This window comes from Macrotis lagotis, chromosome 2, assembly GCF_037893015.1.
Source record: "Macrotis lagotis isolate mMagLag1 chromosome 2, bilby.v1.9.chrom.fasta, whole genome shotgun sequence".
NCBI classification, from domain to species: Eukaryota; Metazoa; Chordata; class Mammalia; order Peramelemorphia; family Peramelidae; genus Macrotis; species Macrotis lagotis.
Genome location: NC_133659.1, coordinates 115,406,273 through 115,430,085, shown reverse-complemented (window position 1 = coordinate 115,430,085; position 23,813 = coordinate 115,406,273).

The window sequence follows — 23,813 nt, the reverse complement described above, 5'->3', positions numbered from 1 at the left end:
CTTAACTCCAATGCATTTTCTTATTTCTACCCTCTAAGGTTAAACAGAACAAACTGAGACCCACTCCCCCAGTCCCCTCTTACTTAGGCTACATATCTCCAGTTCTTTCATCAGAGTCTTATAGCAGAGTAGCCTGCCACTATCCTGGTTGGTCTCTCTCATACACACACCAGGTTGACAATGTCCTCCCTAAAATGAGATTATCTTTTTACAAATTTATCACATTCTTCTGGAAGTGATCTGAATAGGGTACAGACTTTCCCCTAACCCATTATGCCCATCTTAATGTCATATAAATGATCACAGTTCTGGAGCTGGAAAGGACTTCAGTGGCTCTATACTCCAACACCATCATTTTACAGAATAGGAAACTGAGGACCAGTGACTAGGCTAAGATCATAGGTAGTAAGCATCAGAGATGGAATTTAAATCGAAGTCTTGTTATTCTCCTAACTGACCCTGAAAGAGAGTAGCCTTCCTCTAATCTAATCTTTTAAATATGAGCAAGACTTCTTTTCTGAGATATTTACTTGCATTGTGACTCCAGACAACACTCTCAACCTCTGTGAGCTTCAGCTTTCTCCTCTGCAAAATGGGGAGTGTTAATAACAGCAGTTACCTCAAGGCATTATTGAGGAGATCAAATGAAATTCTTTAAATGTTTCACAAATCTCTAGCACTATAAAAATATGTTAGTATTATTACTCTCTACCCAACCTACATATACTCCCCTGCTTAGCCCGTAGGACATTTTGAGGGAGGTAGTTTGATGATAAAAGGACCCTCTGCCAAGCTTTCAGAGAAATGGATGGTTTTTATAAAGTAGAAGGCAAAAATTTTCATCAAAAATAATAATCTGGAGTCATTCACAGCTAGTTTTGAAGAGAGGTAAGGAAGAAGAAGAAGGAGAGAGAGAGAGAGAGAGAGAGAGAGAGAGAGAGAGAGAGAGAGAGAGAATGCAAAACCAAGGAAAAGGACATTTCTTTATCAGAGACAAGGCCCACAATATGATATTCAAACACAACAAGTGCTTTTCAACTGTTTCTAAGTCATAAAAGGTGAATGAAAACACCTCCTTTGTGGAAAGGAAAAAAGAAGTGGAGAATTCTCAACACAAAGATCCACTTTGACTTAAAATATAGGGTAAGCAGCACTAGAAATTTATGAGCCAAAGGCCATCTATTAGATTCTGAACAAATCTAAGCTTCCCTACCACAAAGCAGCCCTGTTAATATGCAGCTAGTTATGTCAAGGACACTGAATGAAACAGCTTTTCATGTGTCAGTTGGAGCTATTCCGATTGGTAACCACAGCTACTACCAGGGTTAGGACCCAGAACATGTAGCCGTTGTGAATGGAGGAGGGGAGGGAATGGACAGACAGGATCTGATGCAAAGAATGTTCCTGGTCACCTATGCCCCTCATACAGGACAAGCCTCCAGGAAAATAGTGGAATATGTATTTTTTGTTGATGTTGTCCCTCCATATTCTTTCTGCAAATTCTTCTCCTAGGTACTCAGTCACTCATACTTCACTAGCTACTCTACCCTACCATGTCTTCCCAAATCTCCACCTCAGGGAGCCAATAAACCAACAAAAATGTACTGAGTGCTCACCATATGCCAGAAACTGTGCTAATCACTGAGGAATATAAAAATGGGCAAAAAAATACCCCTGCCCTCAAGAAACATGAATTCTAATGGGAGAGACCACATGCAAAAATCATACATGCAAGACACATACAGGGTAAGTAAGAGGGAAGTCAGTGGGTTAGGGGAAGAGAGATTCCTACAGGAAGTGAGTTTTTGGATAAGTCTTAAAAGAAATCATACAAGTCAAGAAGCAGAGGTCAAGAAAATACATCCTAAATATGGGTGATGGGCAGTGAAAAGACACCAATGGGAAACGAGGTACTGGATAAAAAGCATACTATCTCCTAAATGGTGCCGTCTTAGGCAATTACCTCCTAACTGCTCCCCCCATCTCAAGTCTCTCCCCCTTTCCAAACAGCAAAAAGTGATTTTTCTATAGCATGGGTCTGTCTGATCATGTCATTACCTATTCAATAAACTGCAGTGATTCCCTTCTTAATGACAGGAAATACATAAACTCCTCTGGTAAGCATTTAAAGCTCTTTCCTGCATTTTCAAGCTTCTTAGTTAGTTATTACTCCAATCTTCGCTTTCTGTGGTCCTGAACTTCCTACTGTTCACACATGGCTCTATGTCCTATGTCTTTGCTTCTTCATTTTCTGTCCCTCATTCTTAGAATGCTCTCCCTCCTCACCTCTGCCTCTTAGCTTTCCCCATATCACAAATCTCACGTTCTGCCGAAGGCTTTTCTGGTCTTCCCACACCCCCCTCCTTGCTTCTCTGGCCATCTGTCTAGCTGCTTTGCCCTCCCTTCTATTGTTACCTTGTACTGTAATATTTTCATGTATCTCGTTATACCTATTTGCCTACATGCTGTCTCCTCACATTTCTCTCTTTATTGGATCCCCAGCACATACATAGTGCCCAGCATATAGCAGGCATAAAACTCAACACTTGGTGGTTGATCATTATTATTACTCACCTTCATAGCACTTGGAAGTTTATGAAGTGATTTGAACTCAGGTCTTCTGTCCAAATCCATGCTAAATCAGACTCTATCACTATCCATCTCTTGGCAGACCTTAGCCCTATTGGTTCCTCTGCCTCTACTCATAAGCTGTGGATGCAAATAGAGGAAGTCTCACAAACACTGTTCTGTATGGGTCCATTATAAATTCATCCGTTATCCATCTTCAAATGGGTCCTCACTGAAACAAGGTAGTTCTTTTATCCCTTCCATATTGGTTCCCTATTTTATTCCCTCCAAAAGTTATTCCAAACCTTCTCCAAACCCAAACTTTCTCAAGCTTCCCACACCTCTCTTAGCTGAAACCCTTAAGTTTTCCTGAAAAAATTGAGGGCATTCAATATGAAGATAACTGCTTAATATTGCCCTTGATTCTTAGCTCCTTTCCACAATCTCCAACAATGAGGTAGCCTTACTCTTTACCAAAGTTATCCTTTCAGGGTCAGCTAGGTGGTACAGTGCTGACCCTGGAGTCAGGAGGACCTGAGTTCAAATCCAACCTCCAACACCTGTTACTACCTGTGTGACCTTTGGCAAGTAACTTATCCACACAGTCTCTCACACATATGCAAAAAAACAACAAAGAAAGTTTTACCTTCTACAAACATTTTTGATCCTATTCCCTAATGCCTACTCTAGAAGATCACCACCTCCGTTATCTTCTTTGTCTGCAAAGATGGAAGATGAAATGCTAAATACCTTTGAGGAGCATCAGGGATGTTCAATGCAAACCAGGGCTGTATATTTCCTAATTTTAGTCCTTAAATAGAGACATTTGGGAATTTTCTTGGAAGATTGCTTCTTTGTGAAAGATGGAAGGTATCAATAGGAGTCAGTGGATAAATTCCAGTTTTACCATTAATGGTAATTGATTTGGAGATCACCAATCCCCAAAAGTTCTGCTCCCTTCCTAAAAGTTCTGTTCAATCCATAAAATGCCAGTAGAATCTGCATAGTCTGCTGAACAATTTGCTTAATCTGAGCCTCACTACATATGACCTCCACTGCCCACTTGGGAAACTCTGAGGGGTGACATCCACTTCAGGACCCCACCTCATAGGATAGGCTGATCCTGTACTGGTGTTGTCTCCCTGTTGAATCCTCTGTCTCATAGGTATCCAAAAAACTTGGACCTGCTTTGAACACTGTAAGTTTTTCAAAGTAAATGCTTTGTGCCCAAGGAAAACTCAGCTAAGAGCATTGGGGGGAATTTAAGAGGAAGGGGCTTGTACAGTCAGTGGCTTGCCTCCTGGTGGATTGTCAGCTTTAAAAAAAAAAACACAGTCAAATTAAGTGGGCCAGGTCATGGTGCCTTTTTTAAAGTTCCTCCAAAGACTTAATAAATTTTGCAAATATTTGACCAAGAGAATTAATTTATGTAAAGATCTGTACATATTTGATAATCTTGAACCAATTTAATAAATCCTGTCCAGTATTAATAAATGTTGGATTAGGGTTAGACTTCTTACAAACAGTAAATGAATAAAGAAAATATTTAATATGTATATGTACAATACCTATTTTTTCAAAGATCATGAAAAGATTATCCTTGATGTTAGGGCTTTAAACCACTACTTTGTTAGAGGGAAGTAGGAGATGGCAGAAGGGGGGTAAAGAGGAGAAGAGAAGAGATTTTTCTGACAATACAGTAATATTATCAGATTGAAGTGTAGTCTTCTCCTACCATAGCAGCCTAGAGTAAACACAGAAAATACTTATAATCACAGGACAATAGGTTTAGAACTGGAAGAAACCTTATAGGCAAACAAGACCAAAATCTTTATTTTTAAGATGAGGAAAACTGAAGCATAAATAACTTAAATGATTTGTCAGAGTCACACAACTAGTAAGTGTCTGAAGTATATTTGAACTCAGGTCTTTGAAGGGCGGTACCCTAATTCCAACACATGATGCTCAAACTTCTACTCTGAAACTTCTAATCAATTCTCAAAAGAATGATAAAGTACAGATTCAGTAACAATGTTGTAACTTGGAAAGGGCAACCAGAGTTTCTCCCAAGGGCAATGGAAATTTAGAGAGGGTTTACTGTACTGTTCATAATTTTTCATTGCTTTTATTTCTCAATCACCTTATCCAATAAAACCCTCTTATGTTACAATGCAGTATAGTTGATTAAAGCAAAACTATATAACTGACAAGATTATTTTCATTCTCACAAAGTCTACCAAATCTTTACCAAGAAAAGGGAAATAAAATTCATCAAGAGTCTTGGATTCAAAGTTGTTCATTGCACCACTTTGAGTTCTAATATTTAGTGCTATTTTCCTTTAATATGGCCATTTAGTATCTTGTTCTTTTTCCTGCTTATTTTCTACTGTGCCTTTTGCTTCCTCAATGTATCTTCATAGTAGTGATAACACTGGTTCAAAGCATATGAACAATTTATTCACTTTTCTGACAGTTGCAAATTGTTTTCTGGTATGATTCAATCTGTTTATAATCACCAAAAATGTATAAGTTGCCCACATCTTACTACAATGTCTCCAACAATGACTATCTCCATCTTTTTCAGTTTTTCAGATTTGAATTGTTTTGATTTTCATTTCTCAAATTGGTGATTTGGAGCATTTGTTATGTTGAGCATTTGAATTTCTTTTTCTGAAAATTATTCATATCCTTTGACCCCTTATCCTTTGGGCTCCAGCTCTTTTTCTGCTGAACTCTTCTGGCAGGTTGACATTTTATCACTCATAAGAGAGTAGTGTCAGTTGAAATTAGGAATTTCAACCAAGCAATCCATTTCAAATCATTTTAAGATCAATTATTTAGATCTCCAAGAGTTTTAGAACTGTAAGATTTTATTTTCTAGCCTCTACTTTTAGAAATCTAGAAAGATGGAATGACTTGCCCCAGGTGACTAGGGGGTTAAACCAAAGCACAGAGGATTGAGAAAAGACCAATGAATTGGCAACAAAGAGATCTCTAATAACTTTGGAGAGAACCATTTTGGTGGAATGATAAGATTAGGAGTCAGATTGAAAGGAGTTAAGAAGAGTATGAGAGGAGAGACAAAGGTGGCACCTATCATGCCTCTCATAGTGTAGTGGAAAGAGGTCTAGAGAGTGTAAAGACCTGAGTTCAAATTCATGCCCTGAAATTTACAAGCTCTATCATCTTGAGAAAATAATTTAATTTCTTTGATTCTCAGTTTCTTCATCAATAAAATGAAGATAATATTTTACTATTTTGTTCATGGGATTGTTTTAAGGAAAGTACCTGGTAAACTACAAAGCATATGTGAAATCCAATAGACACAGACAAACAGACAGACAGATGATAGAGATAGAGATCTAGAGATAGAGATGATAGAGATAATGTAAACCCACATATCTCATCATCTCATCAATATGCACACTTTCAGCAACCAAAATAATTCCAATTCCAACAATGTACATTAGAGTTGCCACAATTAAAAAGTTTGTAAAGAGCAGCTAGGTGGTGCAGTGGATAGAGCACTGGCCCTGGAGTCAGGAGAACCTGAGTTCAAATGCGGCCTCAGACACTTAATAATTACCTAACTGTGTGACCTTGGGCAAGTCACTTAACCCCACTACCTTGCAAAAGCCAAAAAAAAAAAAGACTTAGAGTTGGATTTGGGGATTGAGTTGACAGTCCACCAGAAGGTGATCCACTGACTGTCCCAGCCCCTTCCTCTCAAATTCCCCCCAATGCTCTTAGCTGAGTTTTCCTTGGGCACAAAGCATTTACTTTGAAAAACTTACAGTGTTCGAAGCAGGTCCAAGTCTTTTGGATACCTAAACTAGAAATAATGGAATAAGACTCTATTTTTCCATTTTGCTGCTTTTCAGAACTGGAGCCATGATTAAGAGGGACACCCAGGGACATTTATTTTGCCACTAGAGGTGATATTCCTGGACCAGAACAAGATGGACCAGAAGGAAAACATTTGCCAAGAACATTTTCCTTAATAGAGAACAAAAGTTAGAGAGAGAGGTTTAAAGACGATCAGATACTATCCTAATTCTGACTGTAAGAGATCCGGCAGTGCTATTCCCATGACTCACTGCACAGCTTCCAGGTTACCAAAATATTTAGATTCTGGGGGAGTATGGATGCAAAGTTGAGTAAAACAACTCTATCACCTTACTGATGATTAAACCATTGCAAGACAGGTTAACTATAACAATAAATTTCAAACATATCAATGATGATTAGACAATCCATGGTTTTTGTAAAGTTGTTGCTAAAAATCACCATACTGGTATTAGCCTAGTATTCCTGAGGCCCTGTGGTACCTCGATGTTAAGAGAAGGAAACTAAATTCATAAGACCAAGGTCATCTTCAGCATCCAGACATTACTTAATAGTCCTGTTTCCTATCAAATCTAGTCAATGGGTGATAAAATTCTGGAAAAGACAGTGAGAAGGATGTTTTTGATCAACACTTCCTTCACTATAATAAACATAATATGAAAGTTAAGTCATCATTTTTGTGGCAACATGATCCTCTTCAATTACAGAGGGCAAACAATATCATGACCCAACACATAATAAATAAATGTCTATTAACTGGATATTTTATCAGTATGGATGGCGACCAATTCATATCTTTTGATCCTGTGACACTCTTGTCTATATTCTCTTATAAATTCTCCAAAGAATATTCACTTAACTACTCAAGTTTTTCCCTTTACTTTTTAATAGTACCAGGTTAATAGTGCTATAGGTGGGTTACTATTGATTATCCCCAGGAGGCAGGTGGTTCAGGGGGGTAAAGAGCTGAGCCTAGAGTCAGAAAGACCTAAGGTCAGATTTGACCTCAGACACTTAGTAGCCCACTAACTGAGCAAATCATTTAACTTAGGTTTGCCTTAATCCACTTGAGAAGGAAATGGTAAATCATTCCATGTCTTTGCTAAGAAGAACCCATAGATAGCATTGGCCAGCTATGGTCCATGGAGTCACAAAGTGTTGGACACAACTGAACAAACAAAATTGATCATTGCATGATTTCTCTACATTACCATTTCACCTGTTTTATGATCTTCCCACATTTTGAGACTATCTTTTTTGTTGTTTTGCATATCATTGAACATCAATATGCTCCAATAGCCTTACACTTACTATATTTCTCTCCATTGCCCTTTGAGTAGATTTCATTTTAAATTACTGATACTGTAGTGCCCCATGATTTACAGTCTTACAACATCACTAGAAGGTTAATGGGAGGGGGGTGTTAATGGTTTTTTGTTTCAGGGAGAGGTTTATTCCATTGAAAATGTTTTACAGTTCCCCAATGTAATTCATCTTTACTCCTATTCAATTCTGGATCCAGCTTATTGCTTATCTGTTCTTATCTACTGATGAGACAACTATTTTCATTCACTTGTTGTTTTGTGTATGAATTGTTAAGTTGATTTTTTTTTTTGAGTGACTATAGATCTCATTCAGGAAACACTGAAAGGTTCCAGGACTTGATGCAATCAGCACCATATATATTCCTCAAGCAGCAGCATCTAGAAGAACTTTATGTTCATTTGTATTGTGCATTGGTCATCCTCCATGACAGTGACAAATATCTTTGTTGAATATACATCCCTCTATTTTATTACTAGTTGGATATTAATAAATAGAGCATCATTAAGCAAAGTTATCCCTGTTGTTACATTTTTTTCAATGAATCTTATGGAATTTTATCATTTGCACAAGAGATAGCCTGTTAGAAGAAAGTCAAGTCAATATTTTGAGCAAACCAATTGAGAACAATTTTTATAGTCTACATAGAATGAGCCTGATGGGATCTCGTATTCTCCATCTACTTCAATTGTGTGACAATAAAATGTGTTTTACTGTAAAATATCATATTGAAAAACTATTTCCTTCTCATCTTTTGATTCCCTTTAATCTACATGGGTGCTTAAGTAGAGATGAAAAGTAGGCATGAGAGGATATTTATTGATGCTCTGCTGATCCCCAATTTTTATTAATGATGCCATCCGCAATTTTTCCAAATATATGATCCCTTCTCTTCTTTGAAATATGCTGAAAACAAATCTTTTAATGTCTTCAAAATTTTGTTGTCTCCAAACATGAACATTCTCCATATATATTTGATCTCTTCTGATCATTTTCCATCTTTGCTTCTTTAAATGGCATCTCTACTTCCTTGCGGGGACTTTGATGTTACAACCACAGGGACTCTACCTTAGATGATGAAGAAAATAGAGAACTATAGAAATCTTGACAGACATTTTCTATTTTATATCTTTTTGCTTTCTTCCTTTCAGTTTTAGACTTAAATGCTCGTGGGACTAGACTGGATTAATTGAGTCTCCCACCAAGCTTTCTGAAAACTCGTTTTTCCCCTCCACTGCTTCTCACTGTTTTATGAGATGATACTACTCCTCATCTTCCACTATCCTTCTGCATAAGATTTTGAAAATGAGTTTATATTTTAAACCAGTGTTGCCCTTGGCTGTCGTATCTCTCTATTTGGCAAGAAGATCAAGCATTTTGCTGGCTGAGGTGGATTCTTAGTTCTTATATGCATGAACACATAGATGTATGTATGTACATGTATGTGTATGTATTTTACCACTTCATATATCCATTATTTCATTGGTTTAGTTACTTCTTCCACTGACATAACTTCTCCATTCCTTAATATATGTTTTTGTGAACTGCTATTGAAAATAAAATCATTATCTAATGCATCACTCTAAACTTAGGTAAACTGGTTCTCATAAGACAGATTCAAAACTCATGGCCAAATTCAAACTTTAAACCTTCCAGGTGCATAACGTTTGCCAGAGTTAATACTCATTTGGCGTAGCATCAGAGTGGGATTTTAGTGGAGTGTGTATTTCAGTACTTCTCTATTTCTGATGTGGGTATTCTTTCCATCAGTGCAAACTAAAACCCCTTAACTCCTTCTTGTCCATGAATCTGATTCATATCTTCTTTCATATTCTTTAAAGGAAATCACCCAAGAGTCCTAGAGGCCTTTCCTTAGGTCTGTTGGACTATATATTTGTTATGCTTTTCTCTAATTTCATGATAACCAATCTGCTTTTCTAAAACTTTATCTTTTTTTTATTTTATAGGAAATTACTCTTTCATTTGTATTCTACACTGGCCATCCTCCATGACAGTGACAAATATCTTGGATGAACTTATCTTATACATCTTAGGGTCCTGGAGTGACAGAATTATAGGTTTCAAATTGAAAGCAAGCTTAATGTTAAGCTAGTACAAACATTTCATTTAATAGATGAAAAAAAACTGAGATCCAGAAAGACTGAGTGATTTACTCATGATCTCATGGAAAATAAGGGATTTGAGGGATTTGAACCACAGGCTACTGACTCCCATTGCAGTAGACTTCCTAATGCATTGGTAATATAGGGCAAGACAATGTGACTTCTCTCCAATGCCCTTTGTGCCATTTACACTTGACTAGTACCTGAATTTGTGGCCATGTGGTATCACTGGGTAAAAGAAGAAAACAGGTGTTCAAAATATGGATTTCTATATCAGAAAGTAGTTTGAAATCACTGAAATTGTTGTAAAATTTCCAAAATTTAATCCAGCCCATACCCTTTCTCTGCATCAATTATGGATGCAGTTCTTTGTCCATCTGTAGAATCCATATAAGTATGATATATTTATGGGCTAACTTAATAAACTACCCATCCAACTGCATTTCATAGTTCCAACTGCATAGGAACAAGAGACATCCATTTAGATGTGGGGTTTTTTGGTTGCTTTGTTTGTTTTTGCACATGAGTTGTTAGTGCTGTGATCTTTTGTATGATCACAAATTTTCTTGAGAAGACCCTTAAGTATTCTAGGAACATATACAATTAAGTGCTAAATTGAATGGTGCCAGCTATAAATGTGATTGCTCAAAAAGGCAGAATTCAATGAAGGCTGAAATATCAGAGAAGACTTTTTATTTATGGAGTTCAAGTTTGTAAAAGGATAAATGTTGATAACTATCTTTTCATGTAATGGAGGAAAATATTTGGAATCATTAAAAATAAATTTAAATAAACAAAATTCCTGAGTTTGAAAAAAATATCACCACCTCTTAGGTAACAGACTTAACATTATATTTGGAATCAGAGGACTCAAAGAACATAAGGATGACAGATTTAGAACTGGAAAGTACTGGGGCGGCTAGGTGGCGCAGTGGATAAAGCACCGGCCCTGGAGTCAGGAGTAACTGGGTTCAAATCCGTTCTCAGACACTTAATATTTACCTAGCTGTGTGGCCTTGGGCAAGCCACTTAACCCCATTGCCTTGCAAAAACAAACAAACAAAAAAAAAGACTTGGAAAGTACTTTTAAGGTCAACTAATCAAACCCCTTCATTTAACAGAAGAGGAAACAGATACTAAAAGGTTAAAACACATGCCTAAGGTCATATAGGTAGTGAGTTACATAGTTAAGACTTGAACTGAAGACCTTTGACTCTTATTTCATCACTCTCCACTGTATTATGTGCAGAAATCTTTACTTTGTAAGCTCTTCACTGAAAGAGGAAGAAGTTTAAGTAAAATGTCATGATTTGACATGAAAGGAATAAGGTGATTCCCCCCTTAAAGGCACTTGTCCAGCCTGCTTTGGAGGAGAAATCTCCCCCTGCTCAGTCCTAAAGTACTGAAGCATTCTGCAGTAGTTTTAAATATTTTCATTGGGTCGCAAGTTCCATCCCCTATATCCTATACTCTGATCACACACACACACACACACACACACACACACACACACACACCATTTAAGTAGACCAAAACCAATTTTAATAACTGTGTCTTTGCTTGGAGAAAATCTGCAATATTGGCTCTGGCCCTTCAATCTTCCTAGGCCTCAGTTTCTTCACCTGTAAAAAAATTCCTTTCTGGTTCTAGATCTTCAGTTACCTTTCCAGTATCTAGATCTACAATCTCTTGAGCACAGAATAGACAATAAGAAGATTAAAAAGAAAAAACCCTCAAAATTCTATTAATCCTTGACCCAGTTTGCACAGTCAATACGAAGATACCTCTAAATTTCACAACTGGAGATGGCAGTCCTCTATAAATCTTTTGCTGATCATAGGTTTCATTCAATTAGACTCAGACAGGACAAGGCCAGATTTTGGGAAGGAGATAGAAAGGAAAAAGGAAGGAGGGGTATGGTAGAATACATATAGATAGGACTCTCAGCATCAAAATCCCAAATACACAATTGGCAGTCAGATCTGCTAAGAGCAAACTCAGGTTTCCCAGAGGGAATTTTTCTCTGGCCGATTTAACAAATGTGAGCTGGATAGACTTACCATTTTGCAAGGTACATGTCAAGTTTCCATAGTCATGCATAAATGGGTAGACCAGCTCCCTCTCCATAAACTGTAGTCCGAAATAAATTGAAAGATTTATAAAGGGGAGGTGCAATTCTTCAGCTACATTGATTTAAAGATGGTGAAATAAATGGCTTAAACCATTCCTTTCCAGTGCTTCATGGAGCAGAGCTAATGTTCAGGTTTCATGACCTGCCGTGACTTTAGCTCCACACTAAATCAAAAGCTTAACAAATATTAAGATGGCAAAGATTACTTGTGTGGGCCAGATTTTATCTTTTTATCCCTTATAATTTAGGAAATGAAAGGCTCAAGGAAAAAGCAGGAAAGTAGGTCATATGGCCCCTGGAAAAGAGAAGGGGGAGGCTACTATTAAGTGATATTGGGGCAGAGGAGTCAGTAACTGAGAGTGGGGAGGGGAGAAGTAGGAAAGTTGAGAATCTATAGCAAGAGCTAGAGATTCCAAATAACTCCATAAGTTTTCATATCTTAGGCAACAGAACCTGTGATTTGAAGCCAGATGAAGAGTAGTATTAATAGCTCAGAAAGTCCCAGGATAAATTCTAGCTCTACTATTTACCGAGTGACCTATCACTTGGTTTTCTCATGTATAAAATAAGAGGGTTGAACTGGATGATATCTAAGCAATCCTAAATCTATGATCCTATGAATTCCACTCCCCCCTCAAGAAAGCATTCCTTTTTTCTCTTTTTTCGGAATTTCATCCCAATGGATATAACATCCTGGTGCAAGCCGACTGCTCACATTTTCCTGGTACCAGAGACCTAAAATATCAAAATTCAGGCTACTGCTGCTTAGATTGCCCTAATAAGAGAAAAATAGTGCCAAGGACCAGACTATAGACAACAAGGAACACACTGCAGTGCATCATCTGAGTTCTCAAGGGATGCTCTTTTAGCAGGAAGGTAGGCAGAAAGAAAGGTGATCTGCAAGCAGATGGCTTCAGATGAGTGGCTTAAAATGCACATGCCATTGCTGCTTCCCAATATGAAAGTCAGAGGACTTATGGAGATAGCAAAATCTCAAAGCCTTGGCATTGAGTGTGCAGAGACAGAAGAATAGACACAATGATTGCCACAATGTAGATAAAACAATAACTAAAAGTAAATGGAATTCTGAAAGCACTGAGGGGAAAGGCAGTGAAGATCCAGGCTTAGGAAAGAGGTACAGGACAACTAGTGTGGGAGCTTAGATGCATTGTGAGACAGTTACTATACCAGATATGTTTGCTCAATTATTCTTCATGCTTACAAATGAGAATTTAATGGGGGGAAAGGAAGTCAAAGAAGGGAGATATTAGCAGAAATGATCTCAACAGAAAAATAAAAGATATCAATAAAATTTATTTGTAAAGAAAAAAAGAGAAAATAAGCATAGAACATGTCATATAAACGAGGTTTTTTAAAAGTATTATCTCTTTCAAAATTACATTATTTCACATATACTTGGCATAATCCTGGGCTTAAGTAAATGAAACCATAGTGTACATAGATGCTACATCTCAAGCTGTATCCTTTCTATTTCCTTTTTGGTTTTTGTTTCCCCCTTTCACTGTACCTTGCATGTAATAGATGCTTTATTAACTGTTTAGTGAATTGAATTGCATTGAGTGAATATTTGGGCTGATGATAGTTGAGTTTAAACATTTTTATGTATATGCATCCATACAAGACATAGATTCAATAGCTTTAATAGCTTAAAACTTTAAAAGCTAACAACTAAAAACCTTTAATAGCTTAAAACCACACTAAGACTTGTGAGTCTTCCACTACAATGCTTTACAAATTATTTCTACTATTACAGATGAAGAAATTAGAGGTTAAATATCTAGTAATTATAGCTAACAAGTGTTAAAACTGTAACTCTAGTCCAAGTCTTCCTATGTTAAGTTTTATTCCATGTCTTGTCTCTCCACTATGTCTCTGCTAGTCCAAAGTTAACTAGCCAATAATACCCATATATCCAGAGAAAGGGCAGGTCAGAGTGAGAAACAAAGTGCTTAAGAAATCAAAAATTGTTTAAGAAATCAGGTATTCTTTAAGTAATTTTTAATGTGCCAACTCTGTTTTCTTAGGTGAAGTATCAGATCTTGGCCTTCAATTGGCTTACAATCCAATTGTGGAAAAAAGATGAATGTCCTGAAACACTGAGAAATGGAAGGAATCTTTAAGGGCATCTAATCAAGTGCCTCATTTATGAAAGAGAAAATCATGGATCAAAGAGGGGAAGTAAGTAAGACAAATAAAATAAACAAAAATTGTAATCAAGTATTCATTGATACAATCATTTGATGGATGAAGAAACCAAGACCCATAGAGATTAGTTGACTTTATCCATGGTCACAGAGATAGTAATTGAGCCAGAATTCAAACCTAGGTCTTCTGATAATCTTCCCATGCTACTACTTCTATTCTGGGTTGCTGCTTTCTATTTTTCCCTGTTCAATGGGTTCCAGTCAAGTTCTACAGCAGGAATTCTTAGCCAAAGGTCTCTGAACTTTTTCATTTAAATAACTGTATTTCAACTTATTTTGTTTTTCCTTTGTAATTCTATTATTTTATTCATTAAAAAGAAAAGTAATATTGGGCTTCACCAGTCTGACATAAGGGGTCCATGTTGCAGAAAAAGGTTAGGAACTCCTGCTCTAGGGTTAGTCAGATATCAGTGAGAAAAGTGTGTCAGACATGTCATGGCAGTCTTGATCAAGAAATGAAAGAATTGGGGTAGCTAGGTGGTGCAGTGGATAGAGCACCGGCCCTGGAGTCAGGAGTACCTGAGTTCAAATCTGGCCTCAGACACTTAATTACCTAGTTGTGGGCAAGCCACTTAACCCCATTGCTTTGCAAAAAAAACTTAAAAAAAAGAAATGAAAGAAGTTCTGTTCATCTTGGTTCAACCATATCAGATTAGCACTTCTCAAAGCTTTTACGTGAAGAGAAAACAAAAAATATTACACAAAAAAGTGGTTTCAGTTCGCTAATTCCATGTTAACTAAAATCTAGGCACTTCTAGGATGGATGAGAGTTTCAGTCCCTTCCAGAGCTGGCTTTCTGGTATTATATTTTTCTAGAAGATAATGGGGTCTCCCTGGCTCTAGGCTATACCCACTTTTATTTTGCATTAAACCATGAACCACTGGATGAAGAGGATGCTTTTATATCTTGCTCCCAAAAAATTTCTCCTCCAAGTTTCAGGAAATCCTGTACCCTAACCCTACAATTGTCTTCTTTGTTCCTCCTGAAGGTCTTCAAGTCACTACAGTCTATAAGTTCTAATACTGGTCCATGTATGTTTTCATTAAATGTTTTTCTAAGTCATTCACTAGTCAGTTAAATCTATTCTAACCTCTGAAGTTAAGACTTCCTATTGATTAATTAGGTTACCTTTATGACAAATGACTTCTTTACCTCTTAGAATCACAAAGTCAAAGAAATCACTTAAGTCAACCTCTCCTTCTCTCCATTTTTCAAAAAAAGAAATTGAGGTCTAGGTAGGAGGGGGGGAAAAACAACCTGTTACATAATCAAGCAAGCAATCATTTATTAAGCACCTACTATATGTCCAGGAATATGTATGTCAAAAATACAGAAATACCTGCCCTAAAAAGCTTACATATTACCAGATGAAATATAATATGTACATAGATGATGGTGAGGTTTGTCCTTTGTTCTCAAAGAAGACTATGACATCAAGGAGGTGACACCATGACAAGCATGTGAATTAGATTTGAGTGAGGGGGTGCCATGCTAAGTCACCAGCCTCACTCTCTCCTCCAGAGTCTTTGGGTCCAGTGGCCAGAGATGAATCAGGATGACTGGAGATGGCCCTGGACACAAGGTAATCAGGGTTAAGTGACTTGCCCAAGTTTATACAGTTATAAAGTGTCAAGTGACTGAGATCAAATTTGGACTCAAGTCCTGCTGACTTCAGGACTGGTATTCCATCTAATGCACCACCAAATTGCCCTATCTATACACAAATAGAGCTGAGAGGAGAACTCGGCTCTTAGGACTGTTAGCTCTTGCATATAACACGAGTTCTCTTAAGCAACCAGGCAACCAGAAGTAGATCCATTTTTATAGAGGGAGAGAAAAGTCAAAAATAAGAACCAGTGAGTAGAAAAAGGCCAAAGTTAGTAGAGAATGGGAGGAAGAGGTGGTAGAAATGAATGGGGACTAGACACTAGCAACCTGATCCTATCAGAAAATAATAAACAAAAAACAAACTGAGAACGAGAGTTCAACTCTTCTTGTAAGAGAGTTTTACAAGTGTGTTGAGAAAAGAGATTTGAAATGATATGAGTCATTTCCAGAGAAGGAAGTCTGGAATTGTACTTTAGGTTTGAATATGGAACAAGTTAGAATAAAAGTACAAATACAAGGAGCAAAAATGACATAGAGGCAATTAGAACTGTAAACATACAAACACAAGAAAGACCTCAGGAGTTGTCTGTGGCACATATTTAAATAACTTGCCCATGGCTATGCAACCAATAAGTATTGGAAGTAATATTTGAACCCAGGTCTTCCTGACTCCAAGCTCAGAATTCTAGCAAGTACACCACACTGCCTGACTTATTGGTGCCCTCTGCTGGCATTCTAACACTAACCCATCTAATCTTTAATTAGGATCTACTGGATAGTGATTCATCAAAAGGATGGTACACTAGCTGACAGTAAGATAAGAAACAATTTTTCCCATAAAAGTGTCCTCACTTATACCCAAATATCCACAATATATACCTTCTTCATTTGGTTTCCAGTTGAAGAATCCTGATCTAAGATCTACCCCACAAGGGTTAACTTTTCACTTAGAGAATCACTTAGAATTTAAAGATATCTTTTTCTTAGGAGGATCTCGTGAAACATGACAATGAATAAGATGTGAATAGCTTTTAAAACATCAGAAGTTCCATCATGGGCTAAGCCAGTAATCCTTCTGCCCATTACTTTTTCTCTGACTGTGGCATGAAGTATTAGTTTGTAGGATGACTTGGTAGTTGTTCTTTATTAGGGAACTATCACAATATGACAGGTGTAGACTAAATAATCCCATCTTCCCTTTAATAATCTCTTATGACTCTACCCTACAAATGGCAAATTCAATTTATCCAATCCTAATCCCTCTTCCAACATCCACTCTCATATCTACAAATGCCTTTTAGACATCTCAAATTAGATGTCCTGCAGACTTCTTAAACTCAACATGACCAAAATTGAACTCATCATCTTTCACCCCAAAACATTACCCTCTTTTTAAATTCCCTATTACTATCAAAGTTACCACCATCTTCTCAGTCACCCAGGATCACAATTTAGGTATCATCCTGGACTCCTTGCTTCTTCTCATGCTCCATATCCAAGCAAAGGTAAAGTCTTTTCCTTTACAACATCTTCCAATATATACTCTCTTCTCTTCTCTTTCAGTACCATCATCCTCAGTGCAGATCCTCATCATCACACTCCAAGTTTATTGCAATTGTGTTTGTCTCCCTGCCTTGTCTTTCCCCTGTTCCACTCAATCCTCCACTTAGGTCTCAAACTGATCTTCCTAAAATGAAGCTTAGACCATATCACCCACACATTCAATGAACTCCATTGGTTTTTTATTACCCTAATAATAAAATATAAAAATTGAGTTTGGCTTTTAAAGCTTTTTATAATCATCCTATTTTTCCATTTTTTTTCTATCTTGCTCACCTATGCCTTCCTGCTTCATCTTTGTTTCCTATCTTCCCTGGCTTCCTTCAAGTCTCAGATAATGACCTGTCTTCTGTAAGAAATTTTCCTGAATTATAATGCCTTCTTCTTGTAACTCAAGTTCTCAAAGCTCATTGATGTGGGATTCTCTCCCTGTTGGTGGAGTACAGTGTCCCATGCTTGAGACATGGGGCAGAATTGACTAGAATGGAAGAGAAAAGAGGTCCAGGCCTTTCAAGGCTCTCCAGTCTTTCTAAGACAAAATAATTACCTAATTCTTATTGACTAATGAATCCATGGGTTCACCTAAGAAAATTCCTGAATTCATTTATATATTCAACACATTGTTCACTAGACTTTCTTTCACAGCAAAGGAAGACACTAGAGAAAGACATGATTTTCCTTTCCAGGATCACAATCATTTGAGGGTTAGAAATGCCATGTCTGGATTTAAAAATTAGTTCTATGTCTATGCTTGCTTTTATTCCTTGTCACATGAGAATCAGTTTTAAAAAATTGATATTTTCCTAAAGAAAAAATTCTTGTGGGAGGAAGACATAGGTAGCCATTCAAAAACATTTGAAGGATTATGTGAAATAGGAGAGCAAGAGAAAAAAAATCATTTATTAAATACCACATTGTCAATGCTCTTTACATTCTGTTAAATGATAAAGATACAAAACAGTCCCTGTCCTCAAGAAACTTACAGTCCACAAGAGGGAACACAAAACTTGAAGGGAAGCTGGAAAAGGAAAAGAGTACAAACAGAATGTCATGATGTCTGAGATGTGATAAAGAGGCAGGAAAGTTCTTGCCTACAGTTTCAGTCAGGATAAGGCAAAATATCTCCTATATCAAAGTCAAGGATTTTTTCAGCATCAGGGTTCAAGGTTTTGTAGGGAGAGGGGTTGGGTTGGAGAAATAGACATAAATGAGAGCTACATTACAACATGAGGATTAGACTTATTCTGTTTAATTTTAAAGGGCAAAAATCAGGTGGAAGAAACCATTCAAAGAAGAAACTTACTAATATGTAGAACTGTCTCTAAGTAGGGGATTCCTCTATATTGGGGGTCTTCAAGCAAAGGTTGGATGACAAGATATAGGCACAGTAGAGTAGAGAATTGAAAAGATGGCTGCAATAGTCCCATTTAACTCTCAAATTCTGCAATTCTTTAACTGTGACATGAACTCTCTTTGTGCTTGTGCCTACTATGTACCAAGCTCCTGTGCCAGACACTTGTGGTACAAAGAAAGGCAAAAAGTCAGAGAAATTTCTTTGCCTCTCTACAGCCATCTCTACCAATTCCATCCTCTTCCCAAAACCAGGACTCTAGAATATGTGGTTGTTCACTTCCAGACTATAAATGGGATAGTCACCTCAAACATCAAGGCTTGGTCTTCATTGTTGGGTTACCAACATCTGCATCTGAAGTCGCAGTTAGTTCAGCTCAGGGAGAGGCTTTCTCTTTGTGTTTGGAAATAAATTTGTTTAGGCTGTTATAAAATGAGAGAGAGAGAGAGAGAGAGAGAGAGAGAGAGAGAGAGAGAGAGAGAGAGAGAGAGAAAATAAAGAAATGAAATAAGATGAACTTTGTTAGTTTATACTGACATTATCCTGACAGCTAACAAAAATGACTGTGATTTTTTTTTAAAGTTTAGAATGTTTAAAGCTATTAGTCTCTGTGATTATTTGTCTGAGAGTCCATAATGGTCCTATTTTATTAGATCCAAATTTGGTTGTTTAGCCAACATATCCTAAGAGCCTCTTCAGGACAAGTAAATAATATGCATTTTCCAAAGTAATTTACGGACACAAATACATATGTACCCAGAACATATTACCAGAAGAGCAAAATTACTAAGAGAAAAATGATAAAGATAATATTTTTAATATTTCTAAAGCTAAATATTTTTGCACCCAAACCTAAATACCTACAGTATTTTCCAAGGAGATCACAATGTACTGAAAAGATCCACTCCAGCCTGTTTAATAAATTATGCCTCATTTTATCACTTAGAATAACCATTTCTGACAGCCTTGATCAAGGCAATAACCCCTACAGCAGTAAAGACTTCTGGGAAAGTCATATCTTCAAAAGTGACTCAGATTTTTCAAGGAAAAGATTTCTCTTCCCCACTCCCCCAGCCCCTGGTCATATGAAAGGACCTCCTTCCCATTACCCAGAACTAGAGTTGTTTCAGCTTCAGTGAGAAAGCTGGATCTGGATTAGAACACCTGTTCTCACCAAGCTTCAGGTCTCCTTGTACTGGCTGTCTCCACCAAGCACAGCTTTGTTTGGGGATTGGGCTTAGGGCCAAGACATAGTCTGGTTAATGGATGATATCAGCCAAGTATCCAGTGGTCAATCAATAGAAGCAGTTGCTACCCATCTTCCCCTAAAACAGTTATGCTAAAATTAGGCAAGATAGAGGCGGGGGGGACCAAAAGGGGGGAAAGGGACTTGGTAACATCTGAATGACTATTTGGGAGTTGGAAAGGGAGAGAGAAGAACAAGCCAAAATGTTTGTCACCACCTTTGGAGAAAAAGGTCATGTATCATCTAATTCCTTCTTAAGCAGAATGGAGAGGGGGAGGAGGGGTTCTGGATTCTTAGCAGGGGCTAAACAGCAGCTGCTTTAGAATAGATCTTCAGTAGATGACTTGCTTACTCCCACCTCACAACCTTTGCTCTTGCCCTCCCCCTATCTCCTCCTAGCTATTTCTGGTGGTGCCCTCCTTCACAACCCCACTCAAAAGTCAGTCTGTCTATGAAGTTTTTCCAACTGGCTTATCATTTGAGAAAGACTTTGGCCAAGAAGGGATCAGATTGAAGCCCACAAAGGCATGAATGGTATGGAGAAGAAAAACGTGGGCTTGGTCACCAAATCCTGGAATACAATAACCGAGGATGGAGAGATATTGCTAGAAGATTGGAAAAACAAAACAGGTTTTGAACCTTTGCAAGATCATCATTTTTCCATGGCTTCTTCTGTGGAACTGTTCATCTGATGTCTCTCATTCTAAATATATGATCCTAGCTGGTCTTCCTGTTCAATGAAGGAACATTGAACTATTTCCTTTTTAAGTCATAATATTTCTTTAATTATTTGTATTATACCCCTTTTCTCATGCAAGTTATCATTAAAAACATGCTGCAGCTTGCTTATGTCCACCAAGTACCTTTTCCATTACCTGATGAGTTGTCATTTTAATTCATTCAAGATCTTCCAAGTCATCTCCATCTTATGATGGCTGCATTCCAGTCATTATTCCCATCTTATACCATAATCGCACACTCCACACACACCCCATCGAACTCTACCTTTAGTATACCAGATTCTTATATTTGAGTTTTCACTTCATTTTTCTAAGAACTAGATCTCCATGATTCTTTCAAAATATTACATCATTCCCCTCTCCATGTAACACTAACTTTCCTTTTCCTTTTTAAGTATAAGCTGTTTTTACCCATTAGAATATAAACTCCTTAATGGTAAGAAATTTCTTGGTTTGTATTCCCAGCACATATTGAAAAAGTTTAACAAATGCTATCTAGCCATCCATATATCAAATCACTTAATTCCAAGCTATGGATCATCAGGAGGATGGTTGTGATACCAGGCTTTATGACAGAGAATAATATCAGGTCATTGAAAAAAAACACTGCATCATTTCCCAAGTATGAACTAGTTCCACCAATTCTTCTTACAAAATTTTGAGGCCAATTCATTGGCCAGGTATGCTGCCTCTCCAAGCTACATATATTGGGAGAGCAAGGCCAGCTGCCCACCTGCATATCATAAAATGGATAATTCCTTAACACAACAAATGGCACAGTCTGGCATATAGTAGGTTTTAACAAATGTTTATTGATCAACTGATAAAAGGGTTATGTCTCATTCAAAGTAGCCCTCCTCAAGCTTTTTATCACAATGTATTTGGGACTCTTTTAAGGGGAATCATCATCATGGTCTTTTATATACTACAATTATAGAATGTAAGATGTGAAAAGCATCTTAAGCATCACTGAGTCTAATTCTAATTCTTTCATCTTATGGAAAGGACATTGAGGTTCAGAAAAATGAATATTACTTGTTCAAGTTCATATGCCTAGTGACAGAATTGTAATCAGAATACAGGTACCAAATTTAGGTCTCTTTCTAAATCTTTTTTTCCCTATATCTTTCCAGAATATTATGGTACAATGGAAAGAGAAATGCGGAAAGCTGTGATTTCTGGTTATGCTATTACCTAACTATGTGACCTTGGGTAAATCACTTTATCCTCCCCTTTTTCAACTCCAATATGAGCACAGTTGAACTAGAGAACTTTTGCAGTTTCTCTAATCTCTATATTTTATGATTCAATCTTTATAGCTTCCTCACCTCATAGATGCCCCATGCCTGTTGTTAGTTGATTTGCAGGGGCTTTTTGACCATTTAGTTTGGTATAAATTCTTTCCCCTGGTGATGGAACCAACCAACTGTTGGTAAGGATGCCCACTGGCAAGTATCAAATACTATTCATTCCCCAAATCCCTAGCAACTCCTACAAAAGGCCACCCTAGTCACAATGGCTATTTAATTGTGAACTTCTCCCAGGTGCTTACATATTAACATGGTCTAATGTGATGTCAAACTGGGGAGAATAAAGGTTAACACATTCTAATTGTCCCAATTGTTATAAGAAGACTACTGAACAATATGGTCCATTAAATGCTGAATCTAACAATTATGTTCACCATAATAGAAATTATTCAGATGAATGTGATCTGAATAGTTGTGATTTATTAATTTAGACATAAATTTAATTAGCAATTGATTTTCAATTGTGTTTCTCCTAGAACAATACATTTTGTAGAAAGGCATAGGGGAAAAATATCAACTAAAGAATAGCAGGCCACAATAATAGAAGGAGCCACTCTATGTTCAGAAGTTTTATAATAGCTCTCTGCCTAAACAACAGTTCCAGGCAGCTTGGAGGTTTCACCTTCAACTGAAAAAAAACAAAGCAAAACAAAACTTTCCCTCACCCAAAGTGGAATCAGGCAGGAGTTGATATCACAGTTGCATCAGCCGTAAGAAGAGTTCAGAGGATTGTAAGTCCATGGAATATTTACCCCATTCCCATTTCTAAATCAGAGTTCTGAGTTCCCTCGTTGCTAATCAGATATCAAATAACATGAAAAATAACCCCTAAATAAAAAGAAAAGAATGAGGTGTTGTTGTCATTGTTGTTTTAGAGAAGGAAAATTTGGCATTTTCCTGAAGCCATTTAATCAATATCCTTTCCTCTAAGCATGACCCAAATCAGAAAAATAGGCAACCAGTGTATCGAATTAAGCAATAACTCATTAAACATCCTTTCTGTGTAAGTTATATTACTAAATTTTGGAGACAAAAAGATAGCAGAGAGGCCTGATAATAAAGAGTTTAGAATCTTAGTGAGGGAAGAGCAGCAGAAAAATAATTACTATTACCTATTTCCCCCCCAATTATGAGAACCATGAAAGTTATGAAAACTTCCCTAGATCCACAGCATACTTTGAATTAGTATTCACTCAAAAGCACAATTCACAAGCTCCCAACAAAGTTCCCAGACAACCAGGGAACTATTCATTCAAAGGAAGAAAATTCAAAAACAGCAAAGAAATCATAAGAAAGCTCCCCTTTCCCTCATACAATGGAATGCACATCCTCCAATAGACTTTCCCAAAAACATTTTCTCATTTCCTTATTTCTTGACTCTTTTGATTTCCTTTACAAATCATGAGTGAGAGACCCCAAGGAGTTCAAGGGCAGTTGTACCTGTGACCACCTCCAAGTAGCCCTTCTGTCTCCCCAATAAATCAAGAGAAAAGATAACTCAGTCATGTACAGGAGATGATAGAAAATCTTACTTCAGCTCTTAGAATTAGCAGCAATTGACCTTGTAAGCCAGTCTCCAACATCAATTAACTGAAACTGCCCTCCAAATTTACTAATGATCTCTTAATTGCTATATTAAGTAGGAATTTCTTTTGTATATGGGCCGAATCATAAGGCCAAGAGATGCCTTTTAACTCTCAAATTCCATGAGGTCTAATAACCTTAATTCTCATCCTTGTTTAATTCTATGCCATTTCACATTTTCTCTTCCATGATACTCT